This window comes from Panulirus ornatus, chromosome 45 (assembly GCF_036320965.1).
Source record: "Panulirus ornatus isolate Po-2019 chromosome 45, ASM3632096v1, whole genome shotgun sequence".
NCBI lineage: Eukaryota > Metazoa > Arthropoda > Malacostraca > Decapoda > Palinuridae > Panulirus > Panulirus ornatus.
Window position 1 is genome coordinate 1,052,178 of NC_092268.1, and position 19,641 is coordinate 1,071,818.

Consider the following 19,641-nt stretch of genomic DNA (forward strand, 5'->3'; position numbering starts at 1 on the left):
TCATTTACCTCCTCCAAAAATCTTTTTATTCTCCCTAAAATTTAATGATACTCTCTCACCCCAAATCTCATTTGCCCTCTTTTTCATCTCTTGCACCTTTCTTTTGACCTCCTGCCACTTTATTTTATACATCTTCCAGTCATTCGCACTGCTTGCCTGCAGAAATCTTCCAAACGCCTCTCTCTTCTCTCTCACTAACAGTCTTACTTCCTCCCACCACTCACTACCCTTTATTAATCTGCCCACTTCCCACCTATCTCATGCCATGAGCATCTTTTGCGCAAGCCATCACTGCTTCCCTAAGTACATCCCATTCCTCCACCACTCCCCTTATGTCATTTGCTCTCACTTTTTTCCATTTTGCACTTCATCTCTCCTGGTACTTCCTCACACAAGTCTCCTTCCCAAGCTCACTTACTCTGACCATTCTCTTCACCCCAACATTCTTCTTTTCTGAAAACCTTTACAGATCTTCTCCTTCGCCTCCACAAGATAATGATCAGACACCCTCCAGTTGCCCCTCTCAGCACATTAACATATACATACCTATACATTTCACCATATACATACATGTACATACACAGACATATACATATATATACATGCACATATCAATACTTGCTGCCTTCATCCATTCCTGTTGCCACCCCACCACACATGAAGTGGCACCCCCCTCTCCCCATGCATGTGTGAGGTAGTGCTGGGAAAAGAACAAAAGGCCACATTTGTTCACACTGTCTTTAGCTGTCATGTGTAATGCACCAAAACCATAGCTCCCTTTCCACATCCAGGTCCCAAAAAACTTTCCAAGGTTTACCCCAGATGCTTCACATGCCTTGGTTCAATCCATTGACAGCAAGTCAAACCCAGTATATCACATTGTATATCACTCACTCTGTTCCTTGCACGCCTTTCACCCTCTTGTATGTTTAGGCCCTGATCGCTAAAAATCTTTTTCACTCCATCCTTCCACCTCCAATTTGGTCTCCCACTTCTTGTTCCCTCCACCTCTGACACATATATCCTCTTTGTCAATCTTTCCTCACTCATTCTCCCCTTTCCTCACTCATTCTCCCCTTTCCTCACTCATTCTCCCTTGTGACCAAACCATCTCAAAACACCCTCTTCTGCTCTCTCAACCACACTCTTTTTATTACCATCTCTTTTACCCTTTCATCACTTAATCAAACCACCTCACAAAACATATTGTCCTCAAACATTTCATTTGTAGCACTTCCACCCTCCTCTGCACAACTCTACCTATAGCCCATGCCTCACAACCATATAACATTGTTGGAACCACTATTCCTTCAAACATACCCATTTTTGCTGTCCGAGGGAATGTCCCCAATCACCAGTCCTTTTTCAGCACACAAATCCACAAGCTCTTTACCATTTCTATTTACAACACTAAACACCCCATGTACACCAATTATACCCTCAACTGCCACATTACTTATCTTTGCATTCAAATCACCAATCACAATAACCCAGTCTTGTTTATCAAAGCTGCTAACATACTCATTTAGGTGCTCCCAAAACACTTTCCTCTCATGATCTTTCTTCTCATGACCAGGTGCAGAGGAACCAATATTCACCCATCTCTCTCCAACCACTTGCAGTTTTACCCATATCAATCTAGTTTATTTTCTTACACTCTTATCACATACTCCCACAATTTCTCCTTCAGTGGTGCTACTCCTTCCTTTACTCTTGTTCTCTCACCAACCCCTGATTTTACAAACAAGACATTCCCAAACCACTCTTGCTGTCTCCCACATTAGCGAGGTAGTGCAAGGAAACAAATGAAAGAATTGCCCAACCCACCCACATACACATGTATATACATACACATCCACACACGCACATACACATACCAATACATTTCATTGTATACATATATGTACATACACAGACATTTTTTTTTTTTTTTTTTTTTTTTTTTGTCACTGTCTCCCGCGTTTGCGAGGTAGTGCAAGGAAACAGACGAAGAAATGGCCCAACCCATCCCCATACACATGTATATACATACGTCCACACACGCAAAATATACATACCTACACAGCTTTCCATGATTTACCCCAGACGCTTCACATGCCCTGATTCAATCCACTGACAGCACGTCAACCCCGGTATACCACATCGATCCAATTCACTCTATTCCTTGCCCTCCTTTCACCCTCCTGCATGTTCAGGCCCCGATCACACAAAATCTTTTTCACTCCATCTTTCCACCTCCAATTTGGTCTCCCACTTCTTGTTCCCTCCACCTGCGACACATATATCCTCTTGGTCAACCTTTCTCTCCATGTGCCCAAACCATTTCAAAACACCCTCTTCTTTCTCAACCACGCTCTTTTTATTTCCACACATCTCTCTTACCCTGATGTTACTTACTCGATCAAACCACCTCACACCACACATTGTCCTCAAACATCTCATTTCCAGCACATCCATCCTCCTGCGCACAACTCTATCCATAGCCCACGCCTCGCAACCATACAACATTGTTGGAACCACTATTCCTTCAAACATACCCATTTTTGCTTTCCGAGATAATGTTCTCGACTTCCACACATTCTTTAAGGCTCCCAGAATTTTCGCCCCCTCCCCCACCCTATGATCCACTTCCGCTTCCATGGTTCCATCCGCTGCCAGATCCACTCCCAGATATCTAAGACACTTTACTTCCTCCAGTTTTTCTCCATTCAAACTTACCTCCCAGTTGACTTGATCCCCAACCCTACTGTACCTAATAACCTTGCTCTTATTCACATTTACTCTTAACTTTCTTCTTTCACACACTTTACCAAACTCAGTCACCAGCTTCTGCAGTTTCTCACATGAATCAGCCACCAGCGCTGTATCATCAGCGAACAACAACTGACTCACTTCCCAAGCTCTCTCATCCCCAACAGACTTCATACTTGCCCCTCTTTCCAAAACTCTTGCATTCACCTCCCTAACAACCCCATCCATAAACAAATTAAACAACCATGGAGACATCACACACCCCTGCCGCAAACCTACATTCACTGAGAACCAATCACTTTCCTCTCTTCCTACACATTCACATGCCTTACATCCTCGATAAAACTTTTCACTGCTTCTAACAACTTGCCTCCCACACCATATATTCTTAATACCTTCCACAGAGCATCTCTATCAACTCTATCATATGCCTTCTCCAGATCCATAAATGCTACATACAAATCCATTTGCTTTTCTAAGTATTTCTCACATACATTCTTCAAAGCAAACACCTGATCCACACATCCTCTACCACTTCTGAAACCACACTGCTCTTCCCCAATCTGATGCTCTGTACATGCCTTCACCCTCTCAATCAATACCCTCCCATATAATTTACCAGGAATACTCAACAAACTTATACCTCTGTAATTTGAGCACTCACTCTTATCCCCTTTGCCTTTGTACAGTGGCACTATGCAAGCATTCCGCCAATCCTCAGGCACCTCACCATGAGTCATACATACATTAAATAACCTTACCAACCAGTCAATAATGCAGTCACCCCCTTTTTTAATAAATTCCACTGCAATACCATCCAAACCTGCTGCCTTGCAGGCTTTCATCTTCCGCAAAGCTTTTACTACCTCTTCTCTGTTTACCAAATCATTTTCCCTAACCCTCTCACTTTGCACACCACCTCGACCAAAACACCCTATATCTGCCACTCTATCATCAAACACATTCAACAAACCTTCAAAATACTCACTCCATCTCCTTTTCACATCACCACTACTTGTTATCACCTCCCCATTTGTGCCCTTCACTGAAGTTCCCATTTGCTCCCTTGTCTTACTCACTTTATTTACCTCCTTCCAGAACATCTTTTTATTCTCCCTAAAATTTAATGATACTCTCTCACCCCAACTCTCATTTGCCCTCTTTTTCACCTCTTGCACCTTTCTCTTGACCTCCTGTCTCTTTCTTTTATACATCTCCCACTCAATTGCATTTTTTCCCTGCAAAAATTGTCCAAATGCCTCTCTCTTCTCGTTCACTAATGATCTTACTTCTTCATCCCACCACTCACTACCCCTTCTAATCAACCCACCCACTCTTCTCATGCCACAAGCATCTTTTGCGCAATCCATCACTGATTCCCTAAATACATCCCATTCCTCCCCCACTCCCCTTATTTCCATTGTTCTGACCTTTTTCCATTCTGTACTCAGTCTCTCCTGGTACTTCCTCACACAAGTCTCCTTCCCAAGCTCACTTACTCTCACCACCCTTTTCACCCCAACATTCACTCTTCTTTTCTGAAAACCCATACAAATCTTCACCTTAGCCTCCACAAGATAATGATCAGACATCCCTCCAGTTGCACCTCTCAGCACAGACATGTATATACATATATACACATGTACATAATTCATACTTGCCGCCTTTATTCATTCCCATCGCCACCCTGCCACACATGAAATGACAACCCCCTTCCCTTGCATGCACATGAGGTAGTGCTAGGAAAAGACAACAGAGGCCACATTCGTTCACACTCAAGTCTCTAGCTGTCATGTAAAACCACAGCACCCTTTCCACATCCAGGCCCCACAAAACTTTCCATGGTTTACCCTAGACACTTCACATGCCCTGGATAAATCCATAAACCCCAATATACCACATTGTTCCAATTCACGCCTTTCACACTCCTGCATGTTCAGGCCCCGATCACTCAAAATCTTTTTCACTCCATCTTTCCACCACCAATTTGGTCTCCCACTTCTCCTTGTTCCATCCACCTCTGACACATACATCCTCTTTGTCAATCTTTCCTCACTCATTCTCTCCATTTGACCAAACCATTTCAGAACACCCTCATCTGCTCTTTCAACCACACTCTTTATTACCACACATCTCTCTTGCCCTTTCATTACTTACTCGATCAAACCACCTCACACCACGTATTGTCCTCAAACATCTCATTTCCAACACATCCGCCCTACTCCGCGCAACTCTATCTATAGCCCACGCCTCGCAACCATATAACATTGTTGGAACCACTATTTCTTCAAACGTACCCATTTTTGCTTTCCAAGATAATGTTCTCGCCTTCCACACATTTTTCAACGCTCCCAAAACTTTTGCCCTCTCCCCCACCCAGTGACTCACTTGTGCTTCCATGGTTCCATCCACTGTCAAAATAAACTCCGAGATATCTATGCCCAGATATCTACTCCCAGATATCAAAAACACTTCACTTTCTCCGGTTTTTCTCCATTCAAACTTACCTCCCAGTTGACTTGTCCCTCAACCCTACTGTACCCAATAACCTTGCTCTTATTCACATTTACCCTGCTTTCTTTCACACACTTTACCAAACTCAGTCACCAGCTTCTGCAGTTTCTCACATGAATCAGCCACCAGCGCTGTATCATCAGCAAACAACAACTAACTCACTTCCCAAGCTCTCTCATCCACAACAGACTGCATACTTGCCCCTCTCTTCAAAATTCTTGCATTCACCTCCCTAACATCCCCATCCATAAACAAATTAAACAGCCATGGACACGTCACGCACCCCTGCTGCAAACCTACATTTACTGAGAACCAATCGCTTTCCTCTGTTCCCACTCGCACACATGCCTTACTTCCTCGATAAAAACTTTTCACTGCTTCTAACAAATTGCCTCCCACACCATATATTTTTAAAACCTTCCACAGAGCATCTCTATAAACTCTATCATATGCCTTCTTCAGATCCATTAATGCTACATACAAATCCATTTGCTTTTCTAAGTATTTCTCACGTACATTCTTCAAAGCAAACATCTGATCCACACATCCTCTACCACTTCTGAAACCATGCTGCTCTTCCCCAATCTGATGCTCTGTACATGCCTTCACCCTCTCAATCAATACCCTCCCATATAATTTCCCAGGAATACTCAACAAACTTATACTCTGTAATTTAAGCACTCACCTTTATCCCCTTTGCCTTTGTACAATGGCACTATGCATGCATTCCGCCAATCCTCAGGCACCTCACCATGAGTCATACATACTTTAAATATATTTACCAACCAGTCAACAACAAATTCACCTCCTTTTTTAATAAATTCCACTGCAATACCATCCAAACCCGCAGTCTTGCTGGCTTTCATCTTCCACAAAGCTTTTACTGCCTCTTCTCTGTTTACCAAATTATTCTCCCTAACCCTCTCACTTCACACACCACCTCATCCAAAACACCCTATATCTGCCACTCTTATCATCAAACACATTCAACAAACCTTCGAAATACTCACTCCATCTCCTTCTCACATCACCACTACTTATTATAACCTCTCAACGATGTTCCCATTTGTTCTCTCATCTTACGCACTTTATTTACCTCCTTCCAAAACATCTTTTTATTCTCCCTAAAATTTAATGATACTCTCTCACCCCATTTCTCATTTGCCCTCTTTTTCATTTCTTGCACCTTTTTCTTGACCTCCTGCCTCTTTCTTTTATTCTTCTCCCAGTCATTTGCACTATTTCCCTGCAAAACTCATCCAAATGCCTCTACATATTATTATTATATTATTATACTTTGTCACTGTCTCCCGCATTAGTGAGGTAGCACAAGGAAACAGACGAAAGAATGGCCCAACCCACCCACATACATATGTATAGCCATACACGTCCACACATGCACATATACATACCTATACAGTTTAACGTATACATATATATACATACACAGACATATACATATATACACATGTACATTATTCATGCTGCCCTTATTCATTCCTGTTGCCGCCCTGCCACACATAAAATGACAACCCCTCTCCCCGCATGTGCGCGAGGTAGTGCTAGGAAAAGACAACAAAGGCCACATTCGTTCACACTCAGTCTCTAGCTGTCATGTATAATGCACCAAAACCACAGCTCCATTTCCACATCCAGGCCTCACAAACATCTTTTTATCCTCCCTAAAATTTAATGATACTCTCTCACCCCAACTCTCATTTGCTCTTTTTCTCCTCATGTACATTTCTCTAGACCTCCTGCCACTTTCTTTTATACATCTCCCAGTCATTTGCACTATTTCCCTGCAAAACTCGTCCAAATGTGTCTCTTCTCTCTAATAATCTTACTTCTTCATCCCACCACTCACTACCCTTTCTAATCTGCCCACCTCCCACACTTCTCATGCCACAAGCATCTTTTGCGCAAGCCATCACTGCTTCCTTAAATATATCCCATTCCTCCTCTACTCCCCTTAGGTCCTTTGCTCTCACCTTTTCCCATTCTGCACTCACTCTCTCCTGGTACTTCCTCACATAAGTCTCCTTCCCAAGCTCTCTTGCTCTCTTCGCCCGAACATTCTCTCTTCTTTTCTGAAAACCTCTACATATCTTCACCTTCTCCTCCACAAGATTATGATCAGACATCCCTCCAGTTGCACCTCTCAGCACATTAACATCCAAAAGTCTCTCTTTCATGCGCCTATCAGTTAACACGTAATCCAATAACACTCTCTGGCCATCTCTCCTACTTACGTACATATACTTATAGCTCTTTTTAAACCAGGTATTCCCAATCAGCAGTCCTTTTTCAGCACTCAAATCTACAAACTCTTCACCATTTCCGTTTACAACACTGAACACCCCATATACATCAATTATTCCCTCAACTGCCACATTACTCACCTTTTCATTCAAATCACCCATCACTATACCCCGGTCTAGTGCATCAAAACTACTAACACACTCACTCAGCTGCTCGCAAAACACTTGCCTCTCATGATCTTTCTTATGCCCAGGTGCATATGCACCAATAACCACCCATATCTCTCCATCCACTTTCAGTTTTATCAATATCAATCTAGAGTTTACTTTCCTACACTCTCTCACATACTCCCAACACTCCTGTTTCAGGAGTAGTGCTACTCATTCACTTGCTCTTGTCCTCTCACCAGCTCATGACTTTACTCCCAACACTTTCCCAAACCACTCTTTCCCTTTACCCGTGAGCTTCGTTTCACTCAGACCCAAAACATCCAGGTTCCTTTCCTCAAACATACCATATATCTCTCCTTTTTTCTCATCTTGGTTACATCCACACACATTTAGACACCCCAATCTGAGCCTTCAAGGAGGATGAGCACTCCCCACGTAACTCCTTTTTCTGTTTCCCCTTTTAGAAAGTTGAAATACAAGGAGGGGAGGGTTTCTAGCTCCCCGCTCCCACTCCCTTTAGTCACCTTCTATGACACGCATCAGCAAGGTTGCACAGACGAAGAGTTGCCTAACTACTCACGTATACATGTGTATGTAAACACACATATACATTCATATGCATTTCAAAATATACATACATATACAAACACAGAGAAATACACATGTACTTATTCATAATTGCTGCCTACGTCCATTCCTGTCACTACCTCGCCACACAGAAACAGCATCCCCCTTCCCTTCTCCAGCAAGGTAGTGCCAGGAAAAGACAAAAAGTCCACATTCGTTCACACTCAGCCTCTAGCTGTCATGTGTAATGCACCGAAGCCACAGCTCCCTTTCCACATCCAGGCCCCACAGACCTTTCCATGATTTACCCCAGACACTTTACATGCCCTGGTTCAATCTACTGACAGCATGTTGACCCCAGTACACCACATCATTCCAATTTACTTTATTCCTTGCATGCCTTTTACCCAACTGTATGCTCGGGCCCTGATCGCTCAAAATCTTTTTCAGTCCATCCTTGCACCTCCAATTTGGTCTCCTGCTTCTTGTTCCCTGCACCTCTGACACATGAATCCTCTTTGTTGATCTTTTGTTGCTCATTCTCTCCATGTGTCCAAACCATTTCAACACACCCTCTTCTGCTCTCTCAACCACACTCTTTTTATTACCACACATCTCTCTTACCCTTTCATTACTTACTCGATCAAACCACCTCACATCACATATTGTCTTCTGACACTTCATTTCCAACACATCTACCCTCCTTCGCACAACCCTATCTATAGCCCATGCCTCGCAACCACATAACATTGTTGGGACTACTCTTCATTCAAACGTACCCATTTTTGCTCTGAGATATCGTTCTCACCCTCCACACACACACACACACACACACACACACACACACTATATTATTATTTTGATATATTTTGTCACTGTTTCCCGCATTAGTGAGGTAGCGCAAGGTAACAGACAAAAGAATGGCCCAACCCACCCACATACACATGTATATACGTAAACATCCACACACGAACATATACATACCTATACATTTCAACGTGTACATACATATACATACACAGACATGTACATGCCTTCAATCCATTCCCACTGCCACCCTGCCACAACGAAGGCCACATTCGTTCACACTCAGTCTGGCTGTCACGTGTAATGCACCAAAACCACAGCTCCCTTTCCACATCCAGGCCCCCACAAAACTTTCCATGGTTTACCCAGGTGCTTCACATGTCCTGGTTCAATCCATTGACAGCATGTTCACTCTATTCCTTACACGTATTTCACCCTCCTATATGTTCAGGCCCTGATCGCTACAAATCTTTTTCACTTCATCCTTCCACCTCCAACTTGGTCTCCCACTTCTCATTCCCTCCACACATATATCCTCATTGTCAATTTTTCCTCACTTGTTCTCTCCATGTGACCAAACCATTTCAGCACACCCTCTTCTGCTCTCTCAACCACCCTTTTTTTTATATCCACCCATCTCTCTTACCCTTTCATTACTTATTCGTTCAAACCACCTCACACTACATATTGTCCTCTGACATTTCATTTCGAACACATCCACCCTACTCCACACAACCTTATCTATAGCCCAAGCCTTGCAACCATATAACGTTGTTGGAGCCACTATTCCTTCAAACATTCCCATCTTTGCTCTCCAAGATAACTTTCTCACCTTTCACACATTCTTCAATGCTCCCAGAACCTATGTGACTTTATTCCTTGCATGCACCCTGTGACTCACTTCTGCTTACATGGTTCCATCTCCCCCACCCTGTGACTCACTTCTGCTTACATGGTTCCATCTGCTGCTAAATCCACTTCCAGATATCTAAAACACTTCACTTCCTGTGTTTTTTTTCCTGCAAGCTTACCTCCCAATTAACTTGTCCCCCAACCCTACCTTGCTCTTATTCACATTTACTCTCAACTTTCTTCTTTCACACACTTTACCAAAGGCAGTCACCAACTTCAGCAGTTTCTCACCTGAATCTGAGATGAAAGCAAAACTCGGGAAAAGGGGTGCGGAGATGGAGTGTGGCAGTGAGATATGGTGGCTAGTAGCAAGCCTGTTTGCAGATAATACTGAGTTGTTTGCGAAGAGTGAAGAGGAGTTGCAGAAGTTGTGTGTTTTATGATGTGTGTAAGGATAGGCAATTAAAGGTAAATGCAAGTAAAAGTAAAGTAATGATGTTTGAAAGGAAACAGAGTGAAAGTATAGATTTTGTGGGCTAAATTATGCTTTGGATATGGGGGGGAAAGAGACTGGAAGAGAGAATTTAAGTATCTAGGAGCCATCTTGGGTAAGTGTGGTGATATGGAAGGAGAGACAAGGGAGAGAGCAGTTCAGGGTACAAGAGTCATTGAGACCCTTAATAGAAGAATGAAGGGTAGAGGTATAAGTATGGAAGTGAGGAGAGGATTAAGGGACAGTATAGTTTTCCCAACCCTGACCTATGCAACTGAAACGTTGGCATGGAATGTGTCACAGAGGTCAAGAATTCAGGCCATGGAAATGAATCATTTGAGAAGAGTTTGTGATGTGACTAGATGGAATGAAGAAAATGAAAGGGTGTATAGGGAATGAATTATGGAGTTGTAGAATGGGTGAAACATAATACTTTAAGGTGGTTTGGGCATGTTGAAAGAATGGAAGACTGGAAGTTTACAAGGAAAGTGCACTGTATAATAGTACAATTAAAGGGGTTGGTGTGACATGGAGAAATAGGGTGGAGGAATACTGGTGGGAGAGAAATAGTGGAAGACTGCGTGGAATGGTGCATGCAAGGGAGGGATGTAAGGATGGGAGTTCCAGGAGGGATCTGGTGTCAGGTATATCCAGTTGGCCAAGAGTCCAGTCTTCTTGGGGTCCAGTAGGTGAGGGGTCCAGTTGAGGAGGAGGCCTTCAGTAGAGCAGTGTTGATGATGGCAACCACTCTGAGGAAGAAGGTTCAGGTGTACTCCAAGGAACATAAATGTCCATCTTACCAGGACTTCATAAAGGAGGAATCAGGGGCGTTCCTTATGGTTACACCCCTGGTATCATAATGAATACTTTGCTATATTTATCCCCACCAGAAATCTCAACACCAGTAGCAGCAGCTGGATGGGCATGAGTGAAGGAGACAAGAGCAGAGCAAGTGTGTGGAAGAAGATATTAATTTACTTCTTTACGTTAACAGATTGAACAACAACAGCAGCAGAAGCAGTAAGAGGAAGAGGTGGAAGGTTTGGGGCAAGAATGGAGCAAGAGGGTGGGTGAAGGGGACACTGATTTTATGTATGTTTACAGATTGAGCAGTAGCAACAGCAGCAGCATCATTAGCCACAGCGGGGGTAGAGAAAGGGGGTTGGATTGAGTGGGTTGAGGGGAGGAGGTGGGGGGAAGGAGATGGGGGTTGGGTAGGAAGGGGGAGGTGGTGGGTGGGTGGGAGGGGTCCCAGGGAATGGGGGGTAGGGGTGAGGGGGAGAGGACTTTGGGGGGGGAGGGTGGAAGGAGGGTAGGGGAAGGTGGATGGGGGCAGGGGAGAGGGAGAGGTGCAGGAGGGAGGGTAATAACACCCTTGCTCTACCCCCACTGCTGCAACAACAACTGCAGCAGCAACAACAGGTTTAGGTCACTGGGGGATGAAGTAGTTGGTGGCTATGGTGGGAGTAAAGGGTAATAATAATCTTTGCTTTCAGTATGGACACTGCCACCACCCTGCAGAAGCAGCAGCCACTGGGGGAGAGAGAGAGAGAGAACTTATCATCTTTCCTTTCAGCTTGACCATAAACAGCAGAGGTACAGTTGATCAGGAGTCCAGTAGGCCAGGGGTCCAGTTGGCCAGGGGTCCAGTTGGCCAAGGTTCCAGTTGGCCAAGGGTCCAGTTGGCCAAGGGTCCAGTTGGCCAGGGGCCCAATGGCCATGGGTCTGGTTGGCTTGGAGTCCAGTTGACCATGGGACGACGAGGCTGCTAAGATGGTTTACCAACAGCGGCGTACTCATCCACCTGACAAGCACCAAATGCAGTTAGTATAATCATTTTAAGAGTATATAAACTGTATACATACAAAATTATATTTAAGACTGCTACAAGGACCTGTGTTTGGCATTAGATTTTAACTGATCAGTTCAATGTATGGACTTAAGCCCATAGTTTTACGGTGGCATCTAGTTCTCATCGATTGCCCTTAAATACTGATGCGTAGCATCTATCATCATTTGCTCCATTCTCATTAAACAAAGTGGGTATCAAGTGCTTTTAGTTATACATCTTTTGAAGGATTTGAATTTACAGAGCTAGCATTCCTGCTACTAATCCTGCAGGCTGGTAAAGGGCAGGGACGCCCAGTTCCCTGAGGTAGAATTGTCACCCAGCTTCCCAAAAAGAAGGCTCAAATATAAAATTTCCTCATCCTCTGAAACATGACAAGGCTTCTCTTTCCTATATCATTACAATTTGGAGTACAAATACCACCGAGACAAGTACACTTTTAACAGAACTGCATTTGGAATTCACATTATTACTTAACTAGTATTCTGTTAGACATTCCCCTATAATTCTTACATTCAATCTTCATCCCCTTTTCCTTATACAAAGGATCTTATTCTGTACTGCTCTTGTCAAATTATCAGGCTTTTGACCATTATACCATGCCTTTCCAGACCCACTCCACAGCAATTTCACTGCTATTCTTCACCTAGCTTACCAAATTTTCTAGAGTCAGGGATCCCAAAGGTTGGTGGTCCAGGAGAAAGGTCAAGAAAGGATGGAGGAAAGGAGTAGAGGGGGACAGAAAATTCATATCCACATCTGAGAAATGGCAAAATATACACTTTGATACCAAGAGTGTAACTAGACGAGCAGCTCCCATACTCACCATTTTCTTTAGTCCATAGTGAAATCATGGCCAACATTCCTTGCAGTATCTTGACTGTATAATTTGCAGCACTCTGAGACATTCTTCTTGAACATTTTCCTTCTCATCTTCATTGCCATCTTGTAGAAATGATTGCCTGCAACACAAATTTTTTTCTATTTTGAATATATTATCAAATTTATGAAGCAAGTGGATAAAATTCGGCAAATGACTACAACTACTTTATATGAAAATGCACCCTATATGTTAACGTAGGATGTACAATACTAATGAGACTATCATAGATTATCTTATTTATTTATTAAAATGACCAACTTCTATCCTGTATGTTACCTTAGGATTTACAGTACTAATAAGCTATCATAGAAATTATTCTATTTATATATTAAGGTAACCGACTCTTATCTTATATGTTACGTTTGGATTTACAATACTAATAAGACTATCATAGAAATTATCCTGTTTTTATATTAAAATGACCAACTTCTTTTCTACATGTTACCTTAGAATTTACAATAGAAGTGATCCTATTTATATATTAAAATGACCTACTCCTATCCTGTATGCTACCTTAGGATTTACAACAGTATAATTGTGTTTATTACATTCTATTATCATGTTTTCTATAATCAATCAGCTGTTTTGGTCACATCCAAAAGAATATAAGTGTTCTGTTTATGGAGAATGTCAGCCCATGTCAGTTCATCTCTCTATCTCCTCCAGAATATTATGCCTCTGGGAGATGCACAAACCTGTACAAAAACATACTGGCAGCTGTAAAAGCACCATTTGTCATGACAGACTAGAAACAACTGGAGAAAAATGACAAGCTCATGTTGTGATGATTTGAAGCAAGATCAAGTGGTGGTGCAAACGGCAGTAACTCATACATTCCCAACAAAATAAACCTAACAGTTGACAATGAAAGATCTCTGAAGACCTATAAACAAAAATGTATTACCCTCTATTATAGAAGAAGGTTTTAAAGAAGAAACCCGATGAGGAGAAAGCTGCAGTACTTGTAACCTTTGGTGGAGCTATTTATAAGAGATGTGTAATTCATTATGTTCCCAGCACCAGTAGATAGATAACCAGCCTAAACAAGTGGCTAAAAAATGTACTTGCCAAATTTGATGGCAAATTTTACCAGCAACGAAGAATGAACTGGCAGACAAATAGATTTCGAAAGTGTGGAGAACAGACAGGAGAATTGCAAGATTCACCTATCACCAGATTCGGGAATCCATCCAAGGAATGTTAGATGAAAGATTAGTACTTGGACACTCAGATGACTTACTCTGTGAGAAATTCTTTAAAGAGGATGAAAATCTGTATGGCATATAAGCAGCAGATGGCAGTATATCATGGTGTATGACCAGACGCTGTTAACAAGGTGACCTAGAAACCCATGAAGGAAGACAAATGAAATGAAACATTAAACATGAGGACCATGCCTGGTCACACACGCCAATGAAGGAATGCAAATTCTTTAGCAACAAGCATATTTGGGAAGACAGAAGAATGCCCGGCATATAGCAAGACCTGTAGCATATGCATGGAGAAGAATCACTTTGCAATTACACGCAGATCAAAACCAGGCAAGGGTTTCAGAAGTATGGTCAGTGGTATTCAAGAGGATCCTGATAGAAAAGCCAACCCCAATTTCCTGTGTGTTACAAGCTTTCGACATGATGCAACGATGAGGCCATTATGGCATCCACGAAGGACGACCCCGATGTCGTGTATTTTATGAAGCTTTCAACACGACTCAGCAATGAAGCCATCATGACATCAATGGAGGTAAGCAATAAAGTGAAATTTCAGGTTGACTGTGGGACAAGCATGAATGTTATTCCTCAACTAATGATACCTGACAGACAGTTAAAGCCCCGTAATATAGTTTGTATATGTGGAATTCTATAGAGATAGGTGTCTCACTTGAAAAGAAAAATAGAAGAATCAGGAATTTGAAAGGTGCATGGTGCTACAGTAAGACAGCTAAAAGATCTTGACCCATTGGAAGGAAACATGTTAACGATCAAAGCAAATACTCTTAGAGACAAGACCTGTCATAAAGAAACAGCGAATCAGAGGTTGGACGAGTTCATACGAGATGATAAATTCAGGGACTATATGATGCAATAAACAGGTTTTAAGAGACTAGTGAATGAGACTTGGACAATGAAGAAAGACCACAAAACAGTATAACAGATGTACAAATTGAAAGAGGGTTAGATACAAACTCAGGTTTGGAGGACAATGTGAATACAGATGTGTGTGTGTGTGTGTGTGTGTGTGTGCCAAGTAGTGTGTAAACTAGGATAAGGATGAAATAGGTCATAGAGATGTTTCTAGTGCAGCAGGTGGACTTACTTAGTGTAAGACTATAGAGATGTGCTGCTAGTTAGAAGGTAGCGTCAGGAAAAAGACAAAGAATGACCCATCCACTCATATACACATTATATACATAAATGCACATACACGTGCATATCAGCATATACACATATACAAGTACATTTTCACACTTGCTTGCCTTCATCCATTCCAGGCGCCCCACCCCACAGGAAACAGCATTGCTTCCCCATGTCAGCACGGTAGTGCCAGGAAAACAGACAAAAAAGGCCACATTCATTCACACTCAGTCTCTAGTTGTCATGTGTAATGCACCAAAACCACAGCTCCCTATCCGCATCCGGGCCCTACAGACCATTCCGTGGATTACCCCAGACGTTTCACTTGTCCTGGTTCAGTACACTGATAGCACGTTGACCCTGGTATACTGCATCATTCCAATTCATGCTACTCTTTGCATGCCTCTCACCCTCCTGTAAGTTCAGGCCCCAATTGCTCAAACTCTTTTTCACTCCATCCTCCCACCTCCAGTTTGGTCTCCCACTTCTTGTTGCCTCCACCTCTGATACATATATCCTCTTTGTCAGCTTTTCCTTACTCATTCTCTCCATGTATCCAAAGCATTTCAACACGCTTTCATCTGCTCTTTCTCAACTACACTATTTATTACCACACATCTCTTACCCTTTCATTACTTACCCAGTCAAACCACCTCACACCACATACTGTCCTCAAACATTTCCAAGACTTCTGCAGTCTCTCAATCAAATCAGCCACAAGTGCTGTATCATCAGTGAACAAAAACCGACTCACTTCCCAGGTCCTCTCATCCCAACAGATTGCATACTTGCCCCTCTTTGCAAGACTCCTGCATTTACCACCCTAACCACCCCATCCATAAACAAATTAAACAACCATGGGGACATCACACACCCCTGCTGCAGACTGACCTTCACTGGGAACCAATCACTCTCCTCTCCAACTCATACATATGCCTTACACCATTGATAAAAACTTTTCACTGCTTCTCGCAGCCTTTCTCCCACACCATGTACTCTTAAGATCTTCCACAAAGCATTTCTATCAACCCTATCATATGCCTTCTCAAGATCCATAAATGCTACATACAGATCCATCTGTTTTTCTAAGTATTTCTGACACACATTCTTCAAAGCAAACACCTGATCCACACGTCCTCTGCCACTTCTGAAACCTTACAGCTCAGCCCCAATCTGATGCTATGTACATGTCTTCACCCTCTCAATCAATGCCCTCCCATACAATTTAATATCCCCTTTGCCTTTGTACAGTGGCAATAAACATGCATTCTGCCAATCCTCAGCCACTTCACCATGATTCACACACACATTACCAATCAACAACACAGTCACCCCATTTCTTAATAAATTCAACTGCAGTACCCTCCAAACCTACCACCTTTCTGGTTTTCATCTTCCGCAAGGCTTTCACCACCTCTCTTAACCAAACTATTCACCCTGACCCTCTCACTTCACACACCACATAACAATACATATATATTTGTACCATAAAAGATCAGTTTATATTATAGGGCTATTGTATTTTTTGGTAAAAGAATATTTTCTAAATTGATGTACAAATATACAGTACAATAGTAATTCTTTAAAATGAGAAGGGACAGTATTTATGCTTATTACAGTGTATCATAGCATATTTTTTTTTATTAACAAGCAGCTTCTTTGTTGATAGCCACAAGAATGTAAGTGACCTTTTTTCGAGAATGTACCAAGCAAGGTGATATTGGTCGTAAGCCTCTATAAGAAGTGCGTGCTAATATTGAATAGTGGTGGCCTTCCACCCGAGCAGCTCCTTGTACCTATGGACACCAGAACAGCCTCCTGGACCTCTGGTGACCTGGATTCCAGGTGACCTAGACTTTCCACCCAACCTCTGGGATCCTGGACTCTGAGCTAGGTCAGTGACGTGGCCACCTTGGTTGTGTCCTGGACCCCTGGGTTGCTATATTCTTGGTCCTGGACCCCCTAGTCTTACCTGATGTATCAGATTAATTTCCAGATGAAGTGCCTGACAACCCTGGTATACACCAACACTGTCTAATTATACAGTAAAATTTCATTCAGTATCATCAAAAAATTTTACAATGATAATTGTAAAAATTTATTTTTTTATGTTACTGAATGAAATTTTACTGTAAAATTAGATACAGAGTTGGTGTATACCAGGGTTGTCAGGCACTTCATCAGGAAATTAATCTGATACATCAGGTAAGACTAGGGGGTCCAGGACCAAGAATATAGCAACTCAGAGGTCCAGGACACAACCAAGGTGGCCACGTCACTGACCTAGCTCAGAGTCCAGGATCCCAGAGGTTGGGTGGAAAGTCCAGGTCACCAGAGGCACAGGAAGCTGCTCAGGTGGAAGGCCAACACTGGTGTAATCATCCACTCGACTACGACAAATTGCTGGAAATGTTTTATCAGTGGAAATGGTGTACAGCTTGTGCAGTTGTGTGCTGAAAAAGGACTGGTTATTGGGAATGTCTAGTTTAGAAAGAGGGATATACACAAGTGTACATATGTGATTAGGAAAGATGGTCAGGAATGACTGGATTATGCAGGGGGAAGGGTGTGATGTCCCCATGGGTGTTTATATATGAGTTGGTGTGACAAGAATATGTAAGAATCTAAGAGAGAAGGGCGAATATGAAGTCTGTAGGGGATGAGAGGGACATGAAAAGTCAGTCAGTTATTGTTTGTTATGATACAGCATTGATAGATTTGAGCGAGTACAGAATTTTGTGACTGAGTTTAGAAGAGTATGTGATAGATGGAGGCTAAGAGTAAGGGCCGATCACACCATAAGGGTCATCTCTGTATGGTTTTCATATGTAACTTATTGTGTTGACATCAATCACAATAGGCTATGGTCAAATGCACCATGTTGGCTGTGTACCAACTATATAAAAAAAATTTTAAAAACAATTTATTATTAACACATTTTGAGGTATTTAATAATAAAATCCAATGATAAAAGTTAAATAGAACTCATTATAACAAAATACATGGTGCATTCTACGTCACCCATCAAAAGACGTACGAGCGCATCAGATTCAATGGGATAAGAGCCAAAGGAAAGAGATCCAATGTTGTTACATGGGATCGGATGCTGTTTCTTATACTTACATTATTTATACGAGTCAACAGGTTCAGGATCTGATCACTAGTGAGCTGGAGGAGAAGCTGTCAAGACGTGCTCCTCCGTGTAAGTCGTGCTCGAGCCCAGAAGCCGGCGGTTCAAGGAGTCACAGTGACCTGCGGGGAAACAAAGAGGTGTCAATTCTTCGTGAACCAGATTGACGTAAGTGATGTGTGTTGTCATGTCAATAATCTCGAGTATATACGAGGATGTTAAGTGGTGTGAGGGATCAGGTTGGGATCCAGCTTGGGGTCGACTCCTTGGTGTGGCTGGCTGGCCCGCCTCATCATCATCCTGGAACCCGAGATGATGATCATGTGTTGACATTTGTGTTGTGTGTAGCAATATATACAAACTAAGGCAACACTACTGCAACACTCAACCCCCCAGTGTGAAAAACTAATAATCACAGGATTTACATTAAATCTTTAACGCGAAATTGACCTTAGACGACATCATAAGAATCCATTATTTATTGTAAGACGGTAAAATTACTATTTTGGCATTAACCTTAGATTTTAACGTTAAAATGACATGGTAATTAAACACATTAACCTTAGATATTAACTTGTTCTTCATTAACCGTCATGGCTGTGTTAACGTATATATATAAGTACAATTATTGCTCTACTGGCTTTATTCCCTCATCATCATCACCGCACTATTATATCATTGCATTTTGCTGGTAATTCTGGTCATTAGGTCATTATCGACGGCAAGATGAAGATAGGAAAGGATTGGGTGTGTTATTTTGTAATAGTAATAACGTAAATAATGACATTTGGGCCCTTGTCGGAAACAAGATGGCGTCCGGCCATCAAGCCTTATCTTAGCTTTAGTTGGTCGAAATGACCCATTTTATCCTCGTTAGGATAACAACTGTCTTGAGCCATGGCCGAACATGAGGTGTAGTGTGAATATCAAGTGGAAAATAAACTTGGCGCTTCGTTTTAGCAGCAGAACAACACAACGAAACTACCAAACGATCATTACGATGGTTCAC

General features: G+C 42.3%; 1 protein-coding gene and 1 long non-coding RNA gene across 23 annotated transcripts in view; one reads left to right on the top strand and one right to left on the bottom strand.

The window, feature by feature from the left end:
- LOC139762966 (uncharacterized) overlaps positions 1–19,641 on the top strand; it is a 167,883-nt gene that overhangs the window by 100,212 nt on the left and 48,030 nt on the right. The gene's annotated exons all lie outside the window — the stretch shown is intronic.
- Positions 7,234–18,819, bottom strand: LOC139762975 (uncharacterized). Its single transcript, XR_011715921.1, has 3 exons — positions 18,626–18,819; positions 13,092–13,227; positions 7,234–12,220 (listed from the first exon to the last, which is right to left on the bottom strand). It is a non-coding gene; the product is annotated as an uncharacterized lncRNA (long non-coding RNA).